The sequence below is a fragment of the Littorina saxatilis genome, linkage group LG13, assembly GCF_037325665.1.
Source record: "Littorina saxatilis isolate snail1 linkage group LG13, US_GU_Lsax_2.0, whole genome shotgun sequence".
NCBI lineage: Eukaryota > Metazoa > Mollusca > Gastropoda > Littorinimorpha > Littorinidae > Littorina > Littorina saxatilis.
In genome coordinates, this window is record NC_090257.1 from 13228541 (window position 1) to 13247408 (window position 18868).

An 18868-nucleotide genomic window follows, 5' to 3' on the forward strand; every position below is an offset into this window, starting at 1 on the left:
AAGATGAGGTATACCCTCAGTTCGGTTAGACTGAAACGATGCTCAAGCAGTGGAATTTGTGTGTGGTTTGTTTCAGAGCAAAATGTTATTTTATCCAAACAAGAAGATATTCTCGCGCACCGCCTTGTTCAGGATATCCACAAGTTGACAATGATGTGTGCGAAATAAATAAACAATGAAACGAACCAGAACGGACGGACGGACGGGCAGACTGACGGACGGACTGACGGACGGACCGACGGGCAGATTGAGGGACGGACCGATCGATGGACGGACGGAGGGACGGGGGGAGGGGGGGGGGCGGCGGGGGGGGGGGGGGGTGGCGTTACGGGTAACCCCTCCTGATCCGGTCCTGCAGGGTATTCCTTCAACCCTCTGCACAAGAGGAATCTATTCGGATACAGACTGAAGGACGGACGGACTGACGGACGGACTGATGGACTGACAGACAGACTGTCGGACGGACCGTATGGACGGACATACGGACGGACTAAAAGGACGAAGGAACGAATAAACGAAGGAAATAACGAAGGTCGGAACGAAAGAGCGAACGAACCAACCCACGAATGAACGAACGAACGAACGAACGAACGAGCAAACAAACAAACAAACAAACAAACAAATAAACAAGCAAACAATAAACAATAATTGTGTGCAATCTGGCCCATTTTCAGGGCATTTGTCAAACGTTTGGAGGAGGTCCACAGTTAGGCCTGGGTGGGGGGGGGGGGGGTTGTCCCACCAACAGGAATTCCCCCCCCCCCTCTCCCCTGTATTGGGCCCTGCACAAGAGGAATTTATTGATACGGACTGAACTTGAAGAACGGATTGACTGACGGACCGACGGACGGACGGACTGACGGACGTACTGAAAGACTGTCGGACGAACTGTCGAACGAACGAACGAACGAACGAACGAACAAACGAACGAACAAACGAACGAACGAACTGACGAACGAACAAACTGACGAACGAACAAACAAACGAACAAATTAGCAAATGAATACATACATTCGCAGAAAGAAAAAGGCAAAAGGTACATTTGTGGAGTCAGTAAGGGGGGTGGGTGGGCTTCCGGAACCCAGGAACCTTGGGAATCCCCCCTGGCCTAGAACACACACACACTGATCGACACTGACACACACACTGACACACACAACTTGACGAACGCACACACACACACACAATACACACACACACATCCACACCGGCACACACACACACACGCACGCACACACACACTGTGACACACACACGTAAACACACACACCGGCAATGACACTGACACACACACACACGTACCGTACACACTGACGGGCACACTGCCGGGCACACACTGACACATGCACACACACACACACACACACACACACACACACAAACACAAACACATACTGACATACTCGCAACTGACATAGCAGAGGGGGGTGGTAAGTCATTTGAACGTTTAATTTCTTTTGTCACAAATTTAACTACCCATCCGTTCCTTGTGTTTTTATTTTGAGATAGTTTTGTATTTTTAGTCACTGCAGCGAAGGGACATCACTCCCGCCACCTTATCTGTATCTTCTTCTGCTTGTTGCCGTAACACGTGTAGACCAGTCCAAATCGTCCAAATGTAGTGGTCATCTGCAGAGACGCCGCCGTGCCGTACAGCTTATCCTGGATGGGAGTCGGGATTCGCTTTTTTTGCACTGCCATTGATGCCAAGAACGGAGCAGCCAGGGTCATTTCAATTTTCATCCAGGAATGGCACAAGCGAGCCAAACCGGCCGATGGTCTTTCGACTCCATGGAGACAGCTGGTGAAGGTAATACTATTTTTATTCCTACATTCGTGTTGACGACAGAGTGCAACGTTTCTAAAATATGATCGGTGCTAACAGAGCAGCAGGAATATACGTGCCCTTGATGACTTGGTCACTTTCGGTTTCACGGTACCAGTAAAGTCGATCGAACCCCCCCCCCCCCCCCCCCCCTTCCTTTTAGGACCTAAACAAATCTGAAAAAATCAGGTCTTGAAAGGAAGAAGTCTTGAGATGAGAGTAAATATAGAGAGGTTGTGGACAGACAAATCTGAGAAAACAGGGTCTTAAAAGGGAGGGAGTCTTTAATCAGGGGATATTAAAAGTGTTGTTCCACTGTACTACCAAAATTTCCAAAAAGAGGGGATACTGTTTGATGTTACTGTAAAGACTTACAGTAACACTGTTCTCTCCGATTGCCAGTGTTTGTACTTTGAAACAGATTGTATGACCGGCACGGTTGGCCTTGTGGTAAGGCGCCCGCCCCGTGATCGGGAGGTCGTGGGTTCGAACCCCGGCCGGGTCATACCTAAGACTTTAAAATTGGCAATCTAGTGGCTGCTCCGCCTGGCGTCTGGCATTATGGGGTTAGTGCTAGGACTGGTTGGTCAGGTGTCAGAATAATGTGACTGGGTGAGACACGAAGCCTGTGCTGCGACTTCTGTCTTGTGTGTGGCGCACGTTAAATGTCAAAGCAGCACCGCCCTGATTGGCCCTTCGTGGTCGACTGGGCGTTAAGCAAACAAACAAACAGATTGTATCCTGAAATTTAGCACTCCATGTGTTAACATTTCCACTTCCAGGTCTGTAGTGTGCAAACGTGTTGTCACTGTTACAGCTGAAATGAACTAACAAGAATACTAGTCTGATGTACATAAAATATGGGAGAGGTTTGGGGTCGGGGGTGGATGGCAAGCATAACATTGATAAATGACTATAGTTTTGCAGTGGTTTGCTCTCTTGTACTATGAGTGTTAACAGCAATTGTTTATAATTTGTTACTCAACTTACTGTAAGGACTATTACTATTAGCTTTTCTCAGCAACTGCAAACAATTGTGACTTAATTGCAAGAGCGCTTCATTTAACATTGGGACACTTCTTTTGGTTTTTTTAATGGCTATAGTGTAGAAACTAGAAATGCTGAGATACATTAATGTAGTCATGAACAACAGCAACAACAAAAACAAGAACATGTTTTGAATTCTGATAGCTAATGAAACTGACAGCTTGATTAGAAATAGAATTATGTAGTTTTTGCAATTGCTGACTGAGTTGCATCCTTTGGTTTTACCTTGCATTGATTATCACCTTTGCTGACAATTGACTCATTGAGTGCAGTATTGAGTAACGTATAGTTATTTTATTTCAAGTTAACTTCTGGCTCTGCATGGTGTTAATCCTACTCAAACTTAGTCAAAGTAAGGTATCATTATTTATGAATAATGTGAAGTTGAAGATACAAATTAATGAGAAAGTTTGTGTATTTTTCTGTACACTCTTGCTATTTACTGTTTCAGTGCTGAACCATTTGCTTGAATGCTTGATCAGATGATGACAGAGTGACACCTGGTGGTACCCAATAAAACTGCCTTTGCTGCTATAACTACAAGAAATTTCTACAATTCAGAACAGTAAGTGCATGAGGTTCCATTTTAAGCTGTCAAGAGTAAATCTCAGGAATAGATTAGAAGATTTAGTTATGTCACACATGTCTTGCTTTCTTGACTTTTCTCACACTCTCTTGTCAGACTCAGAGAGTGCATGATTGTACATTTTTTTACAGTAATTTTTTATGTTCCTAATTGGAAAACAAATGTGTCATAATCTTAGTGTTTAGGATAACTATATGGCAGAGAGAATCATGGAAATGATTGGGCGATGGGGGTGTGTCGCTGGTGTGCAAGAGGGTGGGTGGGTGTGGAGAGAGTAGTGATGGTAGTCAACTACTAACTAAAAGATTACTGATTGCATACATTTAGTGTTTATTGATTTGGAGGGTGGGGGAGGAAGGCAAGCAGTATTATTACATGTGTATGGGTATACTAGTTGTGCATGTTCCAAATGGGGGTGGAGGTTGGCATGGCAAGCAATAGCTCAGTCGGTATAGTGGCCTTGAAACCGGTTGTGGGGATTTATTTCTCAGAATTGACGTTGTGCAGACTCTGCTTGGTTTCTGAATAGCTTATTAAGCCTGTGACTGTGTGCATACATAAAGATCTCAAGTTCACAGTTTCAGGGCTTGGAATTAATGGAAACATCAACACACATGTAGGAAAAACTCAAAAAAAGGAGGGGGGGGGGGAGTTTGGTCCCACGGTAGTGTTTGAATGAAAGCAATCTTACTTTTTAAGAGGGTAATCTTGCAGGACTATGATTCTTACATTGGTAGTTGACTAGTGTAGTTGTGGTTTTGTACTAGTGAGGAATGTCATCTATGTCATGTGATTTCTTGCTTCTTCTTTTTGTGTGTGCAGCTAAAGATGTTGGACCTTGCCTACAGCCTAGTTTTGCATAGATCTCCAACACCGTGGCTTTACTCTGAGACACCTCAGAAAACACAGCCTTTTCTGCTGCTGAAAGGTAAACATTAGGTTAAATTTGTGTTTGTTTTGATTTGTATGTTTTCCTTTTGTAGTCTATGGCAGGAGATTTGTGCAGGTGTACAAATGGTAGAGGTGTCAGAGGAAATGTCCACTTGTTACTTGTCTCTATATCAGTATATATGTATCACAAATACGCATCAAATGTACTGATCAATAGAGACCACATGGACAATTTCAAGCACTTTTCTGCCAGGGGTAGGGTCAGCTATGTAAGAATCATGTCTTACTCTGTTCATGCAAAAATAAGGTTCTGCATTTGAATGAGTTTGAATCAGGCACCTGTGTTTTTGCTCTTGTTTGTGCCCTCTTGTGAACTGTTAACTTATGAACAACCACCCCAGCAAGCAACTCTTTACTGTTCTGAGCACAACAGAAGAGCGCATGGTCTGGGCATATGGATGGTAAACACATCTCATGCACAAGTACAGGCCTGAAAGTGGCGAGTATTTTCAATTACTCGCCATGGCGAGTAAAAATCATGTAAATGGTGAGTAGAAATGTTAATCTACTCGCCACATGCGAGTAAAGTTGATAAAACAAATGGTTGTTTTGACGAGTAAAGTTTCAGTAAATTATGAGAAGTACATGTACTAGCAGTGCTTCATTTTGTGGACTTTCAGTGCTGAAGTATGATTGTGTGGATTGATCATTTTGTATTCTGTTATTCAGATTGCCACTTGCTTTCTTTTACATATATTTACAAGATGGTGGCTGATTTGTGTGTGTTGCAGAACACAGGTCCATGAATAAAAGAACCCAGCTGGTATTCTTCATTCATGGAAAATGAAAGGAAATTTATCAGCCAGGATTCGCCACTCACTCTGCTAAGGGGGAACCCCGGTCAGCCCTACAGTGGATGAACAGCTTGGTCCTTGGAGGGAAAGGTAACTACTGCAGCACTTTAGAAGGGGTCTATGTCGACCAACAGTGGCTGTATTCCCTGTATGTTAATTTCCTGTACATATACAGGGAATATACTTCCGTTAGACGCCATGGAGTTACTTCAAGCTTGTGAAAGTGATTCAATGGACGAGAGTACCAGCGAGGAAAACATAATACCAGGCTGTTGGGGGTGGGGGTGCAGATGTTTCTTTAACTAAATCCGTTTTGATAAACGGTCGAAGCATGTTTTGCTTGATTGGATGCCGCACGCGAATTCAGGATTTTAAATAGATTCTCCTATCTAACCGCAGTCACGCGCTTGGCGCAAGATTGTACGATATTATACTTCTTTACAGAAAATCCAACTGTATTCCCGGTACACAGGGAAAACACCTATGGCTATGGGGAATACACCTTCTTTTGGTCGACATAGACCCCTTCAACCTTACAATATGTGAATGTGTAGAATATTATGCTTTTGCTTAAAGCTTGTTACATATGACTAAGACAGAAATGTTAATCATTCCCTTGGTGCAAATCATAAAAAGAACAATAGCGATCTGATGTACTGTGGATCAATCGAGGAAAAGGTGTGTATGACCTAGAAGAAACTGGTTTTGAAAGTGCTGAGGATGGATGGAACATTGATGCAATATCATTTACTACATTGAACCTGGGTTTCAAACTGAAGTGCTTTTTTATGCAGGGTTCGTACAGAGTCCTTGAACCCTGGAAAACTCCTTGAAAATTGGAAAACCTTTTCCAGGCCTTGAAAAGTGCTTGAAAATAGAGTTTTGTTAAATAGTCATTGAAAAGTACTTGATTTTTCCAAATTGTTGCCTATACATTTCGTCAGCAGCTTGTCTTATTTAAAAAAAAATGCAACCCCCTTTTTTTTCGTCAAATACAGTACACACATTTTGGGAGAATAAAAGATCGAGTGAAAACAAATTAAAGCAGACGAACTAACTATTACTAGTCACCTGTAGTTGCTTCCCTTCCTGAAGGTAAGCTTGGTGCTTTGCATTAAATTGGGGAAAATCATGTCCTTGAAAAGCATTTATTTGGTCCTGGAAATGTCCTTGAAAACTCCTTGAATTGTATCAGCTCTGCCCTGCAGGAACCCTGTTTATGCTTCTTGTTATATATACTGTTCAAAAAAAAGAAACGCATAGCTTGTAATATTTGGTTAATTTAGTTATATGGCTACAAGGATATCCACCAAACTGCAGAAAATGTTTATCTGGTCGTCGACCTTTCGTCCATTGTCACAAGTGAGCTCTGCACGTGACGCATGCGTTATCAGTGGCTACAATGTCAAAATTGCTCATTTGGCATGACCACTCGTCATGCTTCAGTGTAATGTCGTGAAACTCGGGGAATATTGAGCTCTCACCATGTCTTCCAAAACCCATAAAAGCGGATTGTTCGCCACAAAGAAATCAGACGACAATTCAGCGACGAAAGATGGCCCGATTGAGCAGAGAAGACCGCCAAATTGCATTGGGTCGTTTACAAGCAGGCCAAAGTCAAAGTGCAATCGCCAGGCACTTCCACGTGTCCCAGGGCACCATCAGTAGACTGTGGGTCAGGTTTCAAGCCACTGGCTCCGTTGCTGACTTGCCACGAGCGGGAAGACCAAGGGCGACAACTGCTGCTCACGACCGCTTCATACGGCTCCGCCACCTCCGGAATCGTTTCCTGTCGGCCTCATCTTCTGTCCAGGCTCTCCCCGGGCCACACCGATTATCGGACCAGACCGTGCGGAACCGCCTGCATGAAGCTGGTTTGAGAGCTCGCAGACCTCACAGAGGAGCTGTCCTCACCCGCCGCCATCGCCAGAACCGAGTGCAGTGGGGCAACCAGCACCTTCGCTGGACCGTCCGGAATCACTGGAGACACGTGTGGTTCAGCGACGAGTCCTACTTCCTGCTCCAGCGACATGATGGTCGGAGGAGGGTCTACCGGAGAGTAAACGAACGTTACGCGCCCAACTGTGTGGATGAGGCACCCGTTCATGGTGGTGGAGGCGTCATGGTGTGGGGGGGCGATCAATACCGCTGGAAGGAGCACCCTGGTGCACGTCCAAGGGCGCATAACTGCCCAGCGATACGTGGAGGAAATTCTGCGCCCACACGCCCTTCCTCTTCTGGCTGACCAGGATGCCATATTCCAGCAGGACAACGCTCGCCCGCACACAGCACGACTCACCACCCAGTTCCTCACCGACCACCATGTCCAGGTGCTTCCCTGGCCATCCATGTCGCCAGACATGAACCCGATAGAACACCTCTGGGATGAATTGGACAGACGTGTGCGCAGGCGAGAAGAAGCGCCGGCAAATCACCGCGATCTATTGCAGGCACTTCAGGAGGAGTGGGACACCATCCCACAGCAAGATATCCGGCATCTGATCCAGCCCATGCCCAGAAGGTGCCGGGCAGTTGTTGCTGCTCAAGGCAGTCACACCCCCTACTGACTTGACAGCCTCGGCACCCAATCGTATTGATTGACTGATTGATTTGAAGATGCAAATGAACTGTGTGTGCATTCAACTGTGTCCATACCAAATTTCAAACAAATAATCTAAATATTGGATTTTCTGTTAATTTTTTCGAAAAATAAAACAAATTTGGCAAGTAGCAACTATGCGTTTCTTTTTTGAACAGTATATATGGTCTCGATTGACTCCTGTGTTCAAGAGACTGTAAACAACCATAAACAATCTTGTGTTGTTATGTGGTGGTGGTTTTGCTGTTGTCTAGCATCTACCCGTAATTGGCTTTATCAAATGCACCAGAAACGAGCATGAGTTTGTCGGATTAGTGAACTGTTTGAAAAACTTTAATGTATTTGTGGTTGACAGGTTGTTATTATTTCTATATTGTGTTCTTCTTTTTCTCAGGTGGGCTGTCTTCTGAAACATATGAATCGGGAGCGTCACATCTTTCTTCCTGAGACATCCCCTCTTGAAAATGGTGTGGCGTTTAGCTGAATGGAAACGTGGCAGTGTCCTGTTTTTCATAGCTTCGATGCGCGAAGTTGGGGATTTCAGCAGAGAATTTATTGATTGATTAATTAATTAGTTATTTAAGCTCACCTCACTCCTTAGTGTTATTTAGGGGGATGGGGGGGGGGTGGTGTTGGCCTGGATCTTGTTAGTGAACTTTCTTTCTGGCAACTCGCATCAGAAATTCCAGGTTTGCTTTCAAGGCAATAGACGGTTTTTGAAAATAATTCTGTTAGGATTATCAGCAGTCCGGAGGTGTAAAAATCCCTGTACTGCAGTCAGGTTTTTCAAAACATCTCGAGCACGCTCTACGCCTCTGACGGGCTGTATCCCACAATCGGGACAAACGACCAACTTGGATGTGTATGCCATGCGCACAATATGATACCCCTTGCCTTTAAAAATCAGCGGTCACGAGTTCATCACAGTTCAGAATTTGTTGTGTAAAAGATAGCCGCTGTCAGCTAGCCATTCGTGGCTCAGGTGATTATATTTAATACAAATTTAAAAAAAAGGTTTCTTATGTAGCGCACGCCGCACAGCATACACATCACAGTCAGTCGCTTGTCCTGATCGCAGGATAGCGTGAAACATGCTCCGGGAGACTGCCAATAATCCTTACATAGTTATTTAAAGAAATTGTGTATTGGTACAGCATGTTATGCATGTACTAAGATAGCTATTTGTAAATATTTGGTAGATATTTATGGTGGTGTCCCGAATTGCTCCCTCCCAATTTGCCCCATCCCATATGGTCCCCAATTATTCTTGCATTTTGCTGTGAGTAACATAAAGGCATTTGTCTGAAGCGCATTTCCAAAAAGACCCCCCGCGGGTTAGGGGGAAGAATTTACCCGATGCTCCCCAGCATGTCGTAAGAGGCGACTAACGGATTCTGTTTCTCCTTTTACCCTTGTTAAGTGTTTCTTATATAGTCAATGTTTGTACAGATTTTAGTCAAGCAGTATGGAAGAAATGTTAAGTCCTTTGTACTGGAAACTTGCATTCTCCCAGTAAGGTAGTATATTGTACTACGTTGCAAGCCCCTGGAGCATTTTTTTATTAGTGCTTTTGTGAACAAGAAAACAATTAACAAGTGGCTCTATCCCATCTCCCCCCCTTTCCCTGTCGCGATATAACCTTCGTTAAACACCAATTAAAGAAAGAATTTCCAAAAAGCATAGTTACCATTTGTTTTTTTAAATCTGAATCCGTGACTGTTGTTCTTGAATACTCTTTCGTTTAGGTTTCCAAAAATGCTGATATAAAGGGGAAGGATAGTTGAAACTGTAACCGTTTACATTTTGCTCCCAGATTTGCAGTTGTTGTTTTTACTAGGAGTTTGGACGGGCTCGGTGTTCTTGTGGATAAGACATCGGCCTCCTATTCAGAAGGTCATGAGTCAAAATCGCGGCCGCCTGGTAGGTTAAAGGTGGAGAATTTTCTGATCTCCAAGGTCATTGCTTATGTGCAGACCTGCTAGTGCCTTATCCTCCTTCGTGTGTACACGCAATCACAAGACCAAGTGCGCACGGAAAAGATCCTGTAACCCATGTCAGAGTTTGGTGGGTTATAGAAACACAAAAATACCCTGCATGCTTCCCCCGAAAGCGGCGTATGGCTGCCTGAATGGTGGGGTAAAAACGGTCATACACGTAAAAATCCACTCGTGCAAATTTGTGAGTGAACGTGGGAGTTTCAGCCCATGAGCGAAGAAGAAGAAGAACTATGAGTTTTACTCTTTTAAAAAAATTATTTTCAAATTCGAAGATTGCCACAACAGTAGTCTATCTCATCCGACTTGAACCCTTCAGACTCCCTGTACATGTACTTGCAGTTTAAACTCATATTTTGTCTGAGAATAGTTTTCAAATGCAAAGTCCTTCAGAAAAACTGCGAGATAAAAATCTGGAGTGCTAATATCGTGTTGGTGTATCGTGTCAGTGGCCGAGTGGTAACGCACTTGCGCTCGGAAGCGAGAGGTTGCGAGTTCGACCCTGGGTCAGGGCGTTAGCAATTTTCTGCCCCCTTTCCTAACCTAGGTGGTGGGTTCAAGTCTTTCGGATGAGACGAAAAACCGAGGTCCCTTCGTGTACACTACATTGGGGTGTGCACGTTAAAGATCCCACGATTGACAAAAGGGTCTTTCCTGGCAAAATTGTATAGGCATAGATAAATTTTCATAAAAATGTCCACCAAAATACCCGTGTGACTTGGAATAATAGGCCGTGAAAAGCAGGATATGCGCCGAAATGGCTGCGATCTGCTGGCCGATGTGAATGCGTGATGTATTGTGTAAAACAATATTACATCTCACACGGCATAAATATATCCCTGTGCCTTGAATATGTGCGCGATATAAATTGCATAAAATAAAATTAAAATAAAATCCCCGAGCTTAGAACTGTACCCACAGAATACGCGCAATATAAGCCTCATATTGATTGGTATGTAAGAAATGTTAAAGTCCTTTGTACTGGAAACTTGCATTCTCCCAGTAAGGTAGTATATTGTACTACGTTGCAAGCCCTGGAGCAATTTTTTGATTAGTGCTTTTGTGAACAAGAAACAATTAACAAGTGGCTCTATCCCATCCCCCCCCCCCCCCCCCCCCCCCCCCCCCTCTTTCCCCGTCGCGATATAACCTTGAACGGTTGAAAACGACGTTAAACACCAAATATAGAAAGAAAGAATAATCTTTGAACAGCATTTGGTTGGAAAATGAAAGTCTTCACAAAGCTATCTTCTTCTATTTGTGTGGGTTAATATAAATAGGATTTAACATAACAATGTGGTACTGGTATGGGTTTTGTAAAGTGATTACTCAACTTCTGTGAATTGTACCTTCGTGGTGATCATGCTACACACTGGGTAATTCAAGCACAGAAAATAATATTTCTTAATAATTTGGCCTTATAAATGTACTCCGTGACTGTATTTGTATATGGTGAAAAGGAGAAGATATAAAATTTGTGAAATAGGACTTCGTATTTGGTTTTGTCATAATGAATTTGTTGTTTCTGTGTGTGTGTGTGTGTGTGTGTGTGTGTGTGAGAGCATGCATGCGTGCTTATGTGTGAGTGCACAATTGTGTGTGTGTATTAATCCAGCAGAAACAGCTTCTCTTCCATACATTTGAATCATTTATATTGATACCACATGGAGACTATTCTGAACACACAAGCGTGGTTTTCTCTCTACAGTGCTTTTCCTAAAGTTAAATATTGAATTTTTGAATTTAAAAGTTTTTGGCACACCACTTTAAGATAATGCTCAAGGAAAATAAATAGTCTTCTTTTTTCATTAACGCTTTTTCTCACAGTGATGTGTCAATATCTCAGACGCAAATCCAGAGTCATGCACCGTTTTATGCTTGGGAAGCGCACTATACTCACTTTGGTAACGGTCACTGTTAGAAACATGCATACCAATCAATCAATTAAGCGAAAATGAATGATAAGATTCGATGATGTTCTTCTTTTTGTGCACAGGCGGTTATATACAAACGTGCATAGTGTCAAAAGAAATCACACACACACACACACTGAAAGTATGAAGAAGCCCCTCCAACTTTTGGTTGAGTTTGACTGCATTACCTTGAGGAGACTGACGACACTTCACAATGGAAAAAATAATAACTTTTACATTTCAGTGATTTGTTTTAAGTACAAAAGTACAAGTGAAAGTAGAAATAAATTAATGTGACACTATCCCGTAATCACATATCAGGGTCAACTATAATCAGTCCATTGGTTTACAAAACTTTATTCAATTTGTTATCATGACAGAAACAATGCATTGTTTTTTTAAGATAACTCAAGCATAAATGCTTATTTTAAGTCATCCTGGTATGTACATAACAAAGTTTAGCATGATGGCGGACTAGATACATTTACTCATTTCAGACAACGAAAACAAACAGACAAACCTGATGCGCAAGCAATCAAAGAAAGGGAGGGGGTGGTAGTACAGAACTTGGTGGGGGTAAAAACAAGAAACAAAAAGAAATGGGGTACGAGAGAACAGAATTCAGCATAAGGGGGAAAAAAAAGGACGACGAAGACTTGGAGCGCCAGAAATGTTGGAAGAGTGGGTCACGTCACAATAATATTAAATGCACAGAAGACACACACGCAAAGTTAATACATTTTGTGATCGGCGAAAATGGCACTAAATTACATAACGATTGGGCCATAATCGATAAGTCGAAACAAGGACACAAAACACGAGAGAAATTACGAAGAACAATTGGTCAGGCAGCATTTGTCTCATGACAGTGTCAAATGAACATTACAGTGAATAAAATGTAGAGGCTCATGTACGGAACATGCCTGGTTGTCTTAATAAATTCTTGTACAGTTATGAATATGGTCTGATTGACATTCCGGGAATATTGCGGGATGCCTTTCAATAATATTTCAATAAACTTATAATCAGTTATCAATTGACAATAATCGTACATCTCTACACAAGGGTCAATGCAACAAATAGTGCTCAGCAGTCTCCCTTGGGTAACCGCACTCACATTTGGGGCATTCCTTGAGGTGCCGCTGACATAAATCAAAATTCAAATCACTCATACCAATACGCAGTCTGCAATTATGGACTTTTTCAAATCTATCTCCAAAATAATAATGACATGGTACTTTAAAATCAACGTTGATTGCAGTAAAGTAATTGACTGACAATTAGGGTTGTATGTGGGGTGCCTAAAATTTGAACTTTTCTTATTCCCGAATATTTTTTTGTGGGCGCAGAAGCACGGGGCAAATGGTATTGTTTTTTTCTGGAGGGGGATCAGACAATATAAAACCAATTAGAGGCCGAGTTGCCTGACAGAAAGGCCAATTCTAGCCCCAGTCCATGCCGGTTACATGTAATTAGCTATGCACACATTTGAGATCGATACCCAACCTTACTGAGCATCAGTTCTTTGCGTTATTTTAATTTTCTTGTTTTTCTTTAAAATAAAAAAGGGAATGGTTTTATTGATGTCATTTTATTATGTCATTATCTAGTCAGCATAAATGACTTTTGTGGATACAGGAGAAAGTGTTAAAATGTGAAGATTTCAAGTGTGGTTTGTGGTCATCTGCTCAGTTGACCACTTAAAATGTTGTTTCATTTGATGATACGTTTTGTTTGGTGTTCCCGCTTGAATGTGACAGTAAGTTGTACAATGTTACTCTGTGTGTGTGTGTGTGTGTGTGTGTGTGTGTGTGTGTGTGTGTGTGTGTGTGTGTCATGTGTGTGTGTGTGTGTGTGTGTGTGCGTGCGTGAGTGTGTTTTGTGTGTGTGTGTGTGTGTTTGGTAACCGGCTTTGTACAGCGGGACCACCTTATTTTGTCATGTATTTTTTATTCATTCTGGAGCTTTATTAGATAAACTGCCCATTTCAATCACAACTCTGGTCTGGTCTTATTGTCAGTGTTGCATAAATGATTGTATGTGAGCTTGTGAACATACAAAGAAAAAAGAAAGAAACATTCTGTGTCGAAATATCTTGACTAAAAATCAGGCGGAAGACTACACCTGTTGCATTTCCTATTATGCTCAGGCAATTATAACTGAGGGCGGAAGCGACAATGATTCGTTTTCCCCCCAGATAACATTAATTTGTAGAGACGGAAAAGGAACACGCACATTCTGGAACTGATTTGTGTAAATAACTGAGAGGGTGTTTTGTCTGTTTTGTGAAACGGTCCTCACACATTTGCAAAGTTCCACAGTTAGGCAGCTGAATTAAAGCATTACATAATGCATAGTGTAAACTCTAGGCCTACTTCAAGGTCTTATTACTTCAAGATGCATACACGTGCTGTTGTATCTGTTAGTGCTTGCCGGACACCAGTGCTGATTAAAATGGCTTAGATTGTTACTAATTTGAAACTACAGTATGTCCTTTTACGCGTTGTGGCAACTGAATTTTGTTGGTACCGATGATTTATACAAAGACTTTTATCACAGGTTTCTTCCATATCAAACATTTATACTTACCTTCAAGTTCGAGTTTACCTTTACTTTCACGAGGAGAGTCTGTGTGTGTGTGTGTGTGTGTGTGTGTGTGTGTGTGTGTGTGTGTGTGTGTGTGGTGTGTGTGCGCGTGCGTGTGTGCACGCTTAAATATTCTTGATTTTTGAACATAAGCAGTTTATCTGTCATGGAGTTGTGTGTGTTTTCATGTCTGCGTGTTCTTTTCCCCCTCCTTCCTCCTCTCGGCAGTCCGGCTTCAGTCATTTTATTCCTCCCCTCAAAGCAGACAGCAGCATTGTGTTAATGTTCAGAACTTTGCCAGGTTTTTTGTTTGTTTGTTGTGCTTCTTTAATTTAGGTTTGTTGTTTGTTTAAAACACTCAAACATACGCACACATCCACACGCACACTTTTACTTTTTAAGTTATAATAAGTATTGCATTCAGCCACGGTTTTTTTTCTCAGTTGATATTCTGATTTTTGCCATTTTTTTGTGTAATTTGTTTTTGTTGTGCTTGTTTGATGTAGGTTTGGTGTTGTTTGTCGTTGTTTGTTTAACACACACTCAAACACACACTAACCAGACACACACACACACACACACCACCACCACCACCACCACAAGAATAGGTTTACACTCACTTTTTCCTCCACGTTTTAATTTTGGCAATATCATTAACCCAGGATTGCAAAGCAGGGATCATTTGTCAATTTCATAACAACGTACATACAATTTCAGCTGGTCACTTCAATAAAATGTGCATCATCACAGGTTTCTGCTGGAATGACAGTGTCTTATCTGTCAACACAAAATACACACACACAAAATGAGTGTGATGCTGTATGCCTCCTAACAGATCCTAACTTCACCCTCCAAACCTCCCTGCAGATGTATGTTCTGTGCACAAAAATAACCTTTTAAAATATACAAAATGCAGACGACATTTCTACATTTGTAGTTGTGCTGCAGACCTGTTTACCCCCATAAGTGTTTTGGAGTAATGCTCAGCCCCAAAAATAGTAATCCTGGTACAAAAATAGTAATCATCCAGCATTCGTCGCCAATTACAACGCACATGACAACTGTGTCTGCGAAACGCAATCATGCACATATATCAGGCATGGGAATTGAAAATTGTATAAAAGGCGGAAAATTTATAACTGAAGACGCGAAGCATCAAGTCGACGGCGCGAAGCGCCTAGCCTTACTAGGGGGGTCCGGGGGCATGCCCCCCCGGAAAAAAATTTCTCCAAAGAACCCAGATGGTGCAATCTGGTGTCATCTGAGCTCCAAGTTTGCCATTAAATTCTGTTTTTAGAATCAGATTTTTTAGTACAAAAATGTACCAATTTTTGCTTTTTTGAAGAAAAAAAATATATATACATGTATTATATGGTTTAAATTTGTAAAAAAATTGATCTTCTTGAGACAAACAGGAAAATGTAACTTGTAACACAATCTGTGCAATCTGGTTTACTTTCAAGACATAAAAGTTCAATAACTGAGGCGGGCGGTAGCAGTGCGTGAACAAAGTACGGACAGTTTTCGCGGGCTTTTGCGCAAAGGCCAAAGTAACCGGTGCTTTTTTTGTGTGCCTCCCCCCTTTATTTTTTCGGCGGACACTTTTGCATTTTCGGCGGAACAAAAAAAAAATTCGGCGGAAATCCGCCGTTCGGCGGACAATTCCCATGCCTGATATATCCATCATTCACAAACAAAACACATCAGTCAGTTTTTTGTAGTCATCATAATGTCAAAGAAGATTACATCAAAAGCACATGCATCACTGATTCTTTTTCTTTTGCTCGTAGTAGGCCTTTTTCAGTGTGTCAAGCGCTTCTCTACTGTACTTGCGCTTGCTGAAGGTACTGAACTTGTCAAATTCAGGTGCACGGAGCCCCTGGGGCTTTTAGTCATACCTCAGGCAGCTATCTATTAGAAGAACTACCAAGTTTCATTGACTTGCACCCAAAGAGTCAAGAACTGCGATTTTTTTACGAATCAATTTCGTACTCGGACCCGGCTGGTCTTGACCTATTTTTGGATCTAAATTTAGATCAGGTAGATCACCACATCATGCACAAAAAGACACGTCACTAGCAAACTATGTCAGACATCATCATGAGTTTGTATAAAACAAAATGGAGGCCGGAATCACTCAGTTGAATCGAACTCCGACCAAACACCACGTAATAACTAGGTTAATTTATGCACTCGCGTGAACAAGAAACTGTCGAGCTTCACAGATGTCGTCGTTGGGTAGTTTTACTACCATAGGAGGATTTTTGAACTGTAAATGCACTCAGCTGCAACAAAAACGCAAAACGAAGGCTGTAAGCTGCACTGTGCCTTTAAGTAGCTCAACACAATGATCGCAGCCCAGGGTGCTAACACAGTTTGGAAGGTCAAGGTTTTATAGTATGCTTCACTAACGGGATCTTATAAAAAAAGCTAAAACATTTACCACTGAAGAAAAACCATCTCTGAACAATTCAAAATTGTCACACTACTAGTTTTACATTTTAAGGATCTTGCCTAGTGCACATCTTTTTATTATGAAACATTTGTATTGTAAACAAAAGAAAACACAATGTCTTGTGATCTGTAAATGTTCTTAATACAGGGAACTTTATACATTGTTCAAGTGAAGTACTGTACAGCCTATTTAGCTTGTTCATTTTCTCCCTATAATCTGCTACAATTCAATAAACTGCTGTAAACTTGTGTGCCCTTAAAGTAGATTTATGTCCTTCTGTGTGGGCACCTTCTTCTTCTTCTTCCTCTTCAGTGTTCAGTGTTTGCATTTGGATGTGTGCTCTCTGGCCAAGTCTTGTTGCACAGGGGTACGGGTGGCAAGAAAAGGCCACCCTCTCAGAACGTGTTGCAGAGTCTGTTCTTCCTACCCTAGCCACAGTCGCACGCTGTAGGTGCAAAACCTATCCTTTTGATGTGTACCTTCAGACAGCAGTGTTCTGTGCAAAGGCGAAAGATGGCTGTCTGTTCTGCGTGAGTAAGATGGGGCTATGGTCTTGAATGAGCTGGTAGCTGTCTGTCTTTAAAAAAAAAAAAAAAATAGACATCAAAGAAGCTGCAGCACCAGCCAAGTGTTGACTGTTTTCTTTATGCGTAACCTGGTCCTGGCAGTAGCTGTTGTCCATCTGTAAACAAGCAAGATCATTATTATAATATATTGATGGTGTATTTGTTTTACCCAAAAGACGATTAAAATAACATTTAATTTTTGTTTTAGTTATGTGGCATACATGCAGTGGAACGATCATATCTTGTGATATCTTCCCTCTGAGAAAAAAACTACTATTCAAAATGTACTTTTACATACTTTTTTGTTAACTTAGGCTTTTGAAGATCCACATCCAATCCTGCCACAATGTAGGCACAATCATAGGCTAAAATTGTCAGGGTTATTTACCATCGAACTGTCCTCAACATTCTATGCTGACACACACACATGCACACACACACTGGCACAGACACATAACTTGACTTCACTTAGGAAGGTTATGTGATGCTTAAATCATTTGTCTTGCCACTAGTTCATCACAAGTAACCACTGTGTTTATTGCTGGTATGTGCTTAAATGGAGGGATAGTCTTATCCCATGGTAAAACATTTTTTTTTTAAAAGCCTGGCAGGTGATGTGAGATGTGAGCCAAACTGTGTTCACGAAAAGCAGCCGGCCTTTAATAACACAAAGCTGCCTCTGTACACAATTCTGCTTTTACACATGCTATCCCTTAACTTGGATTCATACCAAAAATCAAGCCTGGTTTCATAGGAAACAGTCAGAATGTTGATTCAGCATTTAGAATGATAATCTTATTTCATGTACACGCCTTGGCAAATCTGACAATTAAGTAAGCAGAAGTTTTCTTCACGGGACGGATTTGCTCATTTTATTATGTAGCAATGCACTTCACTTGGTCACATACACCCCCCCCCCCCCCCTCTGTGCACAGTGATAGTTTTAAACAAGGAATTCTGTAAACACAGGGTGGTCAAATACACCCCCCCCTTCCCTCTGTGCACAGTGATAGTTTTAAACAAGGAATTCTGTAAACACAGGGGTGGTCAAATACACCCCCCCCCCCTTCCCTCTGTGCACAGTGATTGTTTTAAACAAGGAATTCTGTAAACACAGGGGTGGTCAAATACACCCCCCCCCCCCCTTCCCTCTGTGCACAGTGATAGTTTTAAACAAGGAATTCTGTAAACACAGGGGTGGTCAAATACACCCCCCCTTCCCTCTGTGCACAGTGATAGTTTTAAACAAGGAATTCTGTAAACACAGGGGTGGTCAAATACACCCCCCCCCCTTCCCTCTGTGCACAGTGATAGTTTTAAACAAGGAATTCTGTAAACACAGGGGTGGTCAAATACACCCCCCCCCCCTTTCCCTCTGTGCACAGTGATAGTTTTAAACAAGGAATTCTGTAAACACAGGGGTGGTCAAATACACCCCCCCCCTTCCCTCTGTGCACAGTGATAGTTTTAAACAAGGAATTCTGCTGTAAACACAGGGTGGTCAAATACACCCCCCCCCCCCCCTCCTTCTCTCTGTGCACAGTGATAGTTT

General features: G+C 42.2%; 1 long non-coding RNA gene across 1 annotated transcript in view; it reads left to right on the plus strand.

Moving 5' to 3' along the window:
• Nucleotides 1-1382: 1382 nt before the first annotated feature.
• Nucleotides 1383-18868, plus strand: part of LOC138983644 (uncharacterized) — a 29481-nt gene continuing 11995 nt past the window's right edge. Inside the window, exons 1-5 of the long non-coding RNA XR_011461213.1 lie at nt 1383-1810; nt 3324-3437; nt 4281-4386; nt 5141-5293; nt 8197-10803. This is a non-coding gene — a long non-coding RNA (uncharacterized lncRNA). The remainder of the gene's footprint in view (nt 1811-3323; nt 3438-4280; nt 4387-5140; nt 5294-8196; nt 10804-18868) is intronic.